The sequence below is a fragment of the Crocodylus porosus genome, unplaced genomic scaffold (assembly GCF_001723895.1).
Source record: "Crocodylus porosus isolate Cpor-Errol unplaced genomic scaffold, CroPor_comp1, whole genome shotgun sequence".
In the NCBI taxonomy this organism is placed as follows: domain Eukaryota; kingdom Metazoa; phylum Chordata; order Crocodylia; family Crocodylidae; genus Crocodylus; species Crocodylus porosus.
The window spans coordinates 21,005,746-21,016,914 of NW_017728914.1; the positions used below are offsets into that span (position 1 = coordinate 21,005,746).

An 11,169-nucleotide genomic window follows, 5' to 3' on the forward strand; every position below is an offset into this window, starting at 1 on the left:
ACACCCTGGTATCTGCCAGCACCTCCAACACTAATAAACAGGAGCATCAGCCTGATGTTTCCCCTAAGGTTAGGGACAATGCTGCACAGTGTCAACAGTTAAAGCTTCTGTGCTGACTCATAGAGGGCTCACCTTTCTTCCTAGATGATACCATGACAGCTGCAGTCAGCAGACGTTCTAGAATTGACAGTCCCATGGTTTAAAAGAAGGAGCTGAATGCAAGGCATTTTCCATCCGGGTTTGTTTTCAGCTCTGTAACTCATTACCCCCATTGGCTCAACAGTGTCCTCATTTGTTAACTTTCAGGCCATATTGCAAGGCACATCTAATTGCCTGAGCATTTCTAGGATGAGTGGGGTAAAAGATTAGAAGATGGCTAGTTATGAGATCCTGGGTTTTTGTTAATGTGGGCTGATCACATTAAGTTACTGTTTTATTTTGATGTTATGTTTGTCATATACTCTCTTGTATTGTTATTTGGAGAATATGTGCTGCTTGGCAGAGCTCTTGCCATCTGCATTGAAGTTATCTACCCTTTGTTGCGCTTTATCATTTATACAGCAACACAAGTTTGGATAGGTGCTTTATTAAATCCAAATAAACCACAAATCTTAAGGTTATTTTTGACTCAGTAAAGTAAGCAAACAGATTTTTTTACTCTACCCCAGCTGCTCTCAATTTTTACTGTGACCTGAGTCACAATCTAACATTTATTGGGTGATGTGTTGCAGTCAGAACTGTCAGAAGAAGGATTTTAGAAAGCCGGGTAGGAAATCAAATCCTCTGAAGAGAGCTGCACATTCCCCCTCATGTTTTAGCTTAGCAGTAAGGAGCTTGTCAAGGGGCTTGTGCCCCTGAGGATTGATTCTAAGGTGGTCCTCCCCTATAGAAAGTGCCCCTGAAGATCACCAGCTAGCATTGTCTAAAAGTGCCAGGAGAGATGGCTCATGGAATTCCTCCTTTTAAGTTAGCTATCTCCATAGATGAACCCATTATATGTTAATGATTATTTATGATACTTTATACAGTTAAAATGTAATTTCCTTCTAAGGCTTTTTCAGGATAAAGTACTAGATATATACCTAACCACTGAACTGCAGCTATATCCTTGGTAGAGAAAATTGGCACATTGAATCTTGTACCCTTGGAGATGTGGAGAAAGGAACAAGAAAGAATATTAGCATAAATCCTCACTTTTGTACAAAGTATCATGGGAAGTTTAATGTCAAAGCAGAGTAGACAGGAACTTTGTGTTGGATTTTAAAAGGTAGTTAGATATCTGAAGATGGAATTTGGCACCTAAAACTTTTAAAATATAGACTTTTAAAGTTTGTGTCCAAAAGACCTCTATGAAATAAGCTGCTGGTACTCACTTTATCTATTGCTGGAGGATGAAGAACTGACTTAAACCTGCAAATATTTAGGTTTGTGGTTTGAGTAAGTCTAGATATTACAAATGCCCTGCTAAACCCATAGGTAAATATTTAATCTGTGCAATAAGGATATATATGTTGAAGAGCTCTAGAAATACCTGTCATAATTCCAGTCTGTCTATCGCTGGAAACCATAGTAAGTAATATCTTTTGTCTTGCAGTGGATGCTGTTTCTGTACTGGTATTTCTTAGCAGGAACTTGAGGCTGATGATGTGTAGGACACAGAGATGGCATCTCCGTTTTGGACATTTGGGGAGGATAAAGATTTTCAAAGTCATTTGAAATTCTCTCATGGCTAAAAGTGATTGGTTTTTAAAATGCTGGCATACCTCCTTCCTTAATCTCTTGCAAAGATCCACAAAACTTAGGTTGCAATTCAAAGAAATCACTCCTGTTGGGAACTACAGAACCCAACTGCTTGCTCTTGATTTACCTCCAGCAACCCAAAAAGCTAGCAGCTTCCTTTCCAGTAGTTAAACACTCATATTTATAGACACTACTAATTTTGTGTAGTGAACTACTCTTCCTTGCAATTAGATGTCATTATTGCAATCTCTGTGTATTATCTGGCAGTTTTAGCTTAAAGAGGCTGTATAAAATGATGCCAGTCCTCCTGGGCAGCTGACACCATCAATATATCACCTGGGGAGAAGCCTTCATTGGACAGCTAATAACAGCAAACCATGTCTGTCATGCCCAAGGACTGATGCTAGCATTTGGAAGTTCTGCTCACAACCCACTCATTGAGCTGCACTTGTCCTTTTGCATTGCAGGGTGTGCCTGCATGAAAATCAGGCTGTTGATGCTATCCTTTCCAACCTATTTATTCAACAGCCATACATTAGAGGCAGGTCTGTCACTTCTTGACAGAAGTGCTTGTTAACTTTGAATCTGATGATAAGGATAATAATAATAATAATAGAGTGACTCATAAAGTACAGAGGAAAATAGTGTTTAAAATTCAGACAGGCTTGCATAGGTTGCAAAATGATAAACAAAAGGGGCAACGGTAACCCTGTAATTACTAGGTCAGAAACAATGATGCTTTTCACTTTATGTAAACAAATCCATTTTCACAGGTGGAAACAGAGGATATAGGATTGCAGAGGAAAGAGCTTACTTAACATGTGTATGCAATTTGGGGTTTGTTGAAAAAAAACTAGTGACTTTACAGGTTTAAAATAGCCTGGAGTATGGAGGTGGTTATACACGCCCAACTGTTGATTGAAACTTTTTGACAAATGTTGCTGAATGGGAATGCCATCTCGGCCCCCCCCCCGAATGTACACATCCTCATGATTTCTTTCTCCTTTTGTGGTCATTTAACTCTGCAAAATGTTGTGTTGATTTTAATTTATGCAAGTGTAAAAATTGGCACCCATCTTTATGAGCAACCCCGCCATGTGTGCTAAGCATGGTACTCAAGGCCATTTTGCTCGGCACACTACCACCAGCCCCGGCTCTGGTAGCAGCTGCCAGCCACAGAGCCCGGGCTGCTCCCAGTGCAGGCAGTGGGCAGGCTGCAAATAGCTGCGCCGGGCTCCGCAGCCCTGGCATCAGCTCCATGCTGGCAGCGACTGTGCGGGAGGGTTGTGCTGCTTCAGGCCCTGTCCCCACTGTCCACTCCAAGGTGCACACGCACTTGCCAGGACGAAGCTGATGCCAGAGCCTGGAGCAGCTGTTTGCAGCCTCCTGGCTGCAGCCAGATCAGGCTCTGGGTAGCTGCTGCTAACCACGGAGCCCAGGCCTTGCAGCTGAGCCCACCTGACTCCCACCCGCTCCAAGCCCAGCCCAGGCCCAGACCCCCACCAAGATGAGGCTGGCACCGCCCCTTGCCGGGAGTGCCACACCTTTGCGGATTTAGCTGTGCAGGGTGGATGGGTGGTTGGGCTGATGGGCAGGCTGTGGGCCAGGGCCTTGGCCGGACATACTGCAGCCTGGGGACTGGCTCCCTGGGGAAGCACAGGGGCTCCGGCGGGCCCAGGGCATCGTTGGGTCAGACTTTGTCCGGTGGTCCAGCAGTCTGGTTCTGTGTGCCTGCACAACTGGTTCTGTGTGCGCACATGTGCCTGGTTCTGGATGTGTGCTCATGTGTCTGTTTGGGGTGTGTTCTCATTCTCTGTGTTTGTGCACGTTTTTTTCTTTCCTTTTCTCTTTTTTGTTTCTCTTTCCTTCTTTTTCTTTTTCCCCTTTCTCTTATTTTTCTCTCTCTCTCATTGCAACATGCTTAACAAAAAAGGAATACACAACACCAAAGGTAACATTTATGATTATTAAATATACTAATATGCAGTGCATCTTGCTATGTATACTCCCCACATTTTGCTTTTCTGGCATGCTGGCACTCAGGCACCTTCCAAGGTAGGCATTGTGGTTTTTTCGGCACTCCAGCCCAAAAACATTGCCTATCCCTGCTCCGGGCACTCCTGATATAACTGCAGTCGCAAGTGTAGTACATTCAGCACACCACATATCCTCCACAGTCATTTCCCCATCTGTCCACTTACAATCCTGCACCCTTCCCCTATTTTTAAATGCCTGAGGGGAAAAATGAGCCTTGTGGAATGACCTGAAATTCATCAGACTCCAGTTATTTCAGATCATGGAGGAATGTGGTCCAAAGCCATGGGACACTCACAGGGAACATCTTGCATAATGCTTCACTCGTTTACCAACGAATTTCCAACTTGAGAGCCTCAGCTGATCTCAAGCATGTCAGTATGGCATGGAGAGAGGTGGGGGAAGTGGCCTTTCATGTTTAGATGGATAGGTCTTGTGATGGATCTGGAGCTAGTCTATAATAATTTATTAATCCTATGTGTTGACATGATTTTTTTTATGTTAACTGTAGGAATATACTGATTCAGTTTAGTAGCAATTATAAGGAGATGAGAGGTAAGAGAAGATTTTTTCAAAATAAGTTACCATTCAGTGAAAACTTGAGGGTTGTTTCAGGACAATGGCAGAGGCATTGGCTCTAAGGTGTCTTGTTTGATCTGCTGAGCCTATTCAACTGGAATTGACAAGGATTGGAATTCCTACAGCCTTGGCATTGACAAGAACAAATGGGTTCTGGCTGGATTAATAAGGGGCTTGATTATTTCAAAAGACAAGATCAGTGCTGGGGGAGTTTTTGGGGGAATCAGACAGATATAGCCACCTGCTGGGGTGCCTGAAGAAGCCAGGCCTGCCTTGGTCCCTATCACAGGACAGTAGGATAGTCATGTACGTGGAATGTTTGTCAGTTTAACATCTTATTTTCTTTCCAAATGCTATATTCTTGCTGGTAAAATAAAATCAATCCTTTAAGAATGCACTTTGCTTATTGTACACTACAGCTGACACTCTCCAAGCAAGAACCACTGTTTGACCTGCTGGGTAAGTACAATATATATAGGGCCCAGGGCCCAGTCTAACAATGGAAGAATCCCAAGATTCCACTTAGAGACACTAAGGTGCAAGGCCTCTAATCTGAGGGAGAATATGAAAAGGAGAGAGATTCAGTTAGCTCTGTAAATATGACAGGTCTATTTATTTTTCATTTCTAACAAATGTATAATAGAGTGTTTCTGGTGCATTCGTAATATTAAGTACAAGGTCTGCTTGCAGAGGTTAAACAACAAAAACAACCCAACACACTTTACCGGAAGGAGCAATGCATTACTTCAACCGGGCTCTGCAGCATCTGTATAGATTAAGTGCTTCAGCAGAACTTTTTGATGCTTTTATCTAATAGCTGACTCAATCAGCTATTAGATAAAAGCACCAAAAAAGCCCCTCTAATGTGTCTGACCTATACAGATGTTGGACAAGCTAGGTCCAACTAATGTGCTGCCTCTTCTGGGCTTGCACTGGGCTTGGTGCGGAAGCGTGCCAAGTTTAAAGCGCTGTTCATTTTTTTTTAACATCTGCAAGCAGCCAAGATGACTTTTAAAAGATAATAAAGAGCAAAGGTTCCCTTCTCCCTCTTGCTCAAAATAAACTAAATACTAAGTTCCACTTACAGTGGGCAAAAAACAATGGGCCTCATGCATGGGCAACATAGGATTTTGAAAATGGGGGTGCAGATGGTGTTGTACATCATCACTTATAACACATTTTTCTTTATTTAAAGGGAAGCTAGAAGTTTTATTAATATATTAGGGGGCTAGAAATATAACTATTTGAATGTGCATTAATTTGCACAATTATACACTAAATTTAAAAAACCACAACAAACTAGGCAAAAAAGAGTCAGAATACTTGAAAGATATTGTCATTAGTTTTTGCCATACTCACTATAGTTAAATGCACATCTCTTATTCAGACTCATAAAACAAAAACTAGCCACCTTGAGCATCTTGACAGTGCCTCCAACACTTCATTGTCAGTCATTCCTACACCTCAGTAAATATCGTCACACCTGAGTTAAGTTTTTTAGCTAGAGCTAAAAACAGTTTCATAGTTTCATAGTAGCTAGGATCAGGAGGGACCTGAACAGATCATCTAGCCTGACCCCCTGCAACAGGCAGGAATGAATGCTGGGTTCACAAGACCCCAGACAGGTGATCATCCAACCTCCTCTTGAATTTGCCCAAGGTAGGGGAAAGGACCACTTCCCTGGGAAGTTGGTTCCAGATTTTGGCCATCCTAACTGTAAAATATTGCCTTCTGATCTCTAACCTAAACCTATTCTCCATCAGCTTATTACTATCATTTCTTCTCACCCCAGGTGGTGCTGGGGAGAAAAGGGCTCTACCTACTTGTTCTTGATCTCCCCTGATGAGTTTGTAGGCAGCCACTAGGTCCCCCCTCAGCCTCCTCTTGCTGCGGCTGAACAGGTTCAGGTTCCCCAGTCGCTCCTCATAGGGCCTGTCCTGCTGCCCCCTTACCAAGCGGGTGGCCCTCCTCTGAACCCTCTCCAGGCTGGCCACATCCCTTTTGAAGTGTGGCGCCCAGTACTGGATGCAGTACTCCAACTGCGGCCTGACCAAAGTCGCATAGAGGGGGAGTGTCGCCTTTCTGGACCAGCCTGAGATGCACCTTTGGATGCATGACAAGGTATGGCTGGCCTTGCTGGCTGTGGTCTGGCATTGGTGGCTCGTGTTCATCTTGGAGTCAATAATGACTCGCAAGATCCCTTTCCACCTCTGTGCTTTCAAGGAGGAAACTCTCCAGCCTGTATGTACGCTGTGGATTCGTTCTCCCAAGGTGCAGCACCCTGCATTTATCTACGTTGAACCCCATCCTATTCTCATCTGCCCACTTTTGTAGTGTGTCTAAATCTGTTTGCAGCCTCTCTCCCCCTTCAAGTGTGTCCACCTTGCCCCACATCTTAGTGTCATCAGCAAACTTAGACAGCGTGCTTTCCACCCCCTTGTCCAAGTCACTGATGAAGATGTTAAACAGTGCGGGCCCGAGGACTGAGCCCTGGGGTACCCCACTGCTCACATCTTGCCAGGTTGAGTACAACCCGTCCATCACTACTCTTTGGGTGCACCCCATCAGCCAATTTTTTACCCATCCAACTGTGCAGGCATCAATGCTACAGTTGCTTAATTTATTGATGAGAATGGGGTGAGAGACAGTTTCAAAGGACTTCTTAAAGTCTAGAAAGACTATGTCCACGGCGCCACCATCATCCAAGGATTTAGTAACTTGGTCATAAAAGGCAATCAGGTTGGTCAGGCAGGACCTGCCTTTGATGAACCCACGCTGATTGCCCCTGAGCATGATCTCCCCTGAAGGCCCCCCACAGATGGTGCTTGGGAAGATCTTGGAAAGAATCATCAAGAAGCACAAGGTGAGGCTTACAGGCCTATAGTTACTTGGGTCCGCTTTCCTCCCTTTCTTGAAGATTGGGACCACATTAGCCAGTTTCCAATCCCCCAGCACCTGGCCAGATGACCATGAATGCTCATACAGCTAGGCCAAGGGCTCCGTGATGACCCCTGTCAGTTCCCTCAACGCTCTTGGGTGGAGGGCATCTGGACCTGGGGATTTAAAAATGTCTAGCTCTTCCAGAAAATCCCTGACTACATCTGTACTGACTGAAGACCTGACAGAACTATCCCCAAAATTGTCCCTATCTCTTGTAGGTGGTCCCTGTTCAAGAAAATAGAGGCAAAGAAACTGTTAAAAATATCAGCTTTCTTGTCTGGTGTAGCCACAAGACTACCGTTTGCGGCTTGCAAACAGTGTGCAGGGCTGTGAAATAAGAAATTATCAGGGATGGCTAACAAACAGCACAATTGCAGAAGAAAAAATAGTTTGAACAAGTGGCCATTAAAAAAAGGAGAGAGGGTTGAATTTAGTGTGCAGAATGAAGCAGAAATCAAACGGGGGTGCAACTGGATCTGTTCCTGCCCCTATATCCATATATTCCATACTGTACTGCAAGGAGGGATTTTCAGAAACATTAGGTGTGCAACAATGTCAGTCATGAGGTTGTGACTTATGTTCATACAGACCAGATGACTCCAAAACTATTCAGATGTATTATGCATGCTCCTACTCATTTGGTAATCACACTCAAATTAAGCATGGAAGTTCATAATGCATGCCTAATAACCATCAAATCAGGCTCATGGTTTGCATGAAGGTTGTTTCACAAGGAAAAATAATAGTTAATAAACATTCAATAAATATAGAAAGCTAAAGGCAACATATACTTTAATAGCTATTATTAACTGATAACAGCACATCAACATTTAGTATACATCAATGCATAAATTATAATGTTATTATCCATTATAGTTAAATGCTTGTCATTTAACTTTTTGTTTATTAAGCACGTCTATTTTCTAATATATGTAAATATAATAGTATGTTACAATGTAATATGTAATAATATAGTGTGTACATTAATAAGATATATTATTAATACACACACTATATTATTACAATTTTATTGATACTTTTCATAATTATTAATATCTGCAGAATTTTATGGGCAATATATGTGAGTATGTGTATGTATGTATGTGGATATATATAAAATAGACACACACACAGACACAAAGCTGTGTATATATAAATATATATACATTTATTGCCTTTTATTCCAAAGCTTTCTAAAGCATTTTAGAAACCAAGGGCCTGATCCTGTAGTGCATGTTCTGTGAAAACTTTACAGAAGTGTCTGAGCCTAAGGTTGCACAATATTGTGTACCACTTCTGGTTTTATATAGGCTTCCTTATGCTGTTGCCCTCGCACGGTAGTTTAAGAAGAAATCAGGTAATGCTTGAGGGTAGATTAATGGAAAAAAGGTCTTCTCCCATCATCCCAACCTTGACACTTGCATTCTGGCATTAAGTGTATCCTGGTATATATGTGGCTCAGGAGGATTTTTTCATCTGTCTATAAACACTCCTATTTATAGCTCTCAGATGTTATAATGGCTTCATCTCATCATCCTGAGAGATCAGATTTACTGGATGTCACAATTTAAACCTCCTCTCCCTTCCTTTACAAATTTAGCTAAGAATTACAAAACTTCCATGTTAGCCAATGCTGTACATGGTGATTTCCATTTGCATTCGATACCAGAACATCTGTCACACACTCTGTTTATCAGTCTAGAAGCAGGGGAGGAGGGGTGAAACTTGCAGCTGAAAGCATCCAGCTGACCTTTCAAGTCATGCTTACCAGGCACCACTGTGGCTGTCCAGATGACTTTGCTGTATGTTCTGGGTGAGCTTGTGTTAGAAGGGCAACAGGGTGGGGAGCATAAGAGAAAAAGCATGTGACTCTGTCACAGTGAGCTGCCATATTTAATGAGCACAAAATAGGACTACTTTGGCTTCATTTTACATTGAGACCTTTCTCCTTGTTTCACTCTACTGCTGTATTTCTGTCTCTAACTCATTTGCCTTCAGTGGGACTAATGACGGTAAACATTTTAAAGCCCTTAACGTTAAACTTAACTATTTTAATTTTTTATTATTAGCAGAACTGTTCAATACCTAGTTTCTGTAATCAAATTTATTGTACCTCTGTTCGTTCATATCCGTGTTTATGTCTTCTGCCAACTAATTTTGCCTCAGGGAAAAACTGCAAAGCTACCACTTCTTTCTTTTGAGATTTAAAAAAAACACAAAAGAAAACACTGTCTTTTGAAAGTACTTTCTAAAGAAAACTTCAATGAGACTTATAATCATAAATGCCTACATCTTTTTTTTTTAATGGGACTTTGGTTCTTATGTCATTTAGGAGTTTTTAAAAATGGTATCACTTGTCTCTGTGTCTCATTTCTACACTCTAAGAAATAAAAGATAATGTCACATTGGATCTAATGGCAGACAAGCTTCTTTGGGTAGATGTGATATCTTTTATTAGAGCAACTGAGTTGTTGGGAAAAAGCTTGAAGCATGCTTGTGCCTGAAAGCTTGCAAAGAACTTTTTTTCCAGCGACTCAGTTGGTCTAATAAAAGATATCACACCTACCCAAAGAAGCTTGCCTGCCTATGTCCTTAGGCCAACACGGCTACAACCAAAAACACTGCAACATTGGATCTAATGACACTTTCTCCAAATAAGTGATTCTCTGAATCATTAAGAAGCCTGGAAAAAGAAAAACAAGCAAAAAACAAGAAAAAAGAAACAAACAGAAAAAAAAATACAAAAACAAAACCTTACAAAAATGTATCACTATAGATACGTATGAACAGTCCAATATCTGATGCAGCCTGCGTGAACACTGCGCTGTTTGGGACCGTTAGGTATCTTGGTGATGAGATGGGTAAAGTTTGGCGTAAAATGTCAGTATATATTATGCAGGTTCCTTTTGCCTTATTTTTCTTATTATTATTCAGTCGTCTCACTCCTGATCACCCAGTATCTCCACCGGGAGGTTGAACAAGTGAATCTCAGATCCGAAGGCAGTGAGGTCTGACACGGAGGAAAGGGGCCTCAAGGAGCTGTGGCGACGCTGTTTGGTAGCGCTTGCAACAGGCCGTAGCCCTCGGCTTTCAGGTGGGTTTGCAACAGGCCTTGGCCCTCAGGGTGAAGTGACCGCCTGGAGAAAACCCAGCTCCACAGATGACTTGCAGCCATGATGGGTCAGTGGACTCAGCCAGGCCCGTGGCCTGAAGCCGCTCCTCAGTTTTGGGGCCTGAGCCATGGCTCAGTTTGCAAATTGCAAGCCCCACCCAACTGCTCAAGCTGAGGCTGAAATCTGAAGCTGTCCCCTAAACTTGGTGCGCAGCACTGAGCTTCCCGGGGAGCCGCAGAGGTCGCGGCCACAGCTTCACCTGCCGCCCGGACCCACTCATCGTATCTAGAAATAACTTTGCCCCAACCAAAGGTGGCTGCACAGCGGCGGCTTCACTCCCCGTGTTAGCCGACCAGCCTCCTGCCCTAACCCAAGATGGCTACCGAAAAGACACTACCCCCGACATACCCCAAACAATCATGGCTTCCCACGTCCTGGAAGAGGCTGGAGGCCGCGGAGGGGGCGGGGCCTGCGCCGGAGGCGGCAGAGGGGCGGGGCGGGTTGGCCCCTCCCCAACCGGAAGTGCCGCGCCGCTCGCTCCAGCTGGTTGTCATTTCGCTCGGCGGCTCCGCGCTGAGGAGACGGGCTCGGCGGCGCGGCCGGGGACGAGGAGGGAGGCACCGGCCGGAGACTCGAAGCGGCCGCGGAGGCCCCGCCCCGCCCTGCCCCGCCCTGCCGGCGGTGTCTTACATGAGGGGGGAGCGGCTGCCGGCCCTGCCCGTGCCCCGCCACCCCCGGGCAGCCGGGCCGGCACCTTCCATGG

The 11,169-nt window shown here is 43.9% G+C and overlaps 1 protein-coding gene and 1 long non-coding RNA gene across 2 annotated transcripts in view; one reads left to right on the forward strand and one right to left on the reverse strand.

The window, feature by feature from the left end:
* LOC109310022 overlaps positions 1-298 on the reverse strand; it is a 28,759-nt gene extending 28,461 nt beyond the window's left edge. Inside the window, exon 1 of the long non-coding RNA XR_002101119.1 lies at positions 133-298. This is a non-coding gene — a long non-coding RNA (uncharacterized LOC109310022). The remainder of the gene's footprint in view (positions 1-132) is intronic.
* Positions 299-1,117: 819 nt separating this feature from the next.
* Positions 1,118-11,169, forward strand: part of CPEB4 (cytoplasmic polyadenylation element binding protein 4) — a 78,141-nt gene continuing 68,089 nt past the window's right edge. The window contains exon 1 of the mRNA XM_019534966.1: positions 1,118-1,569. The gene's annotated coding sequence lies outside the window, so the exon portion shown is untranslated. The remainder of the gene's footprint in view (positions 1,570-11,169) is intronic.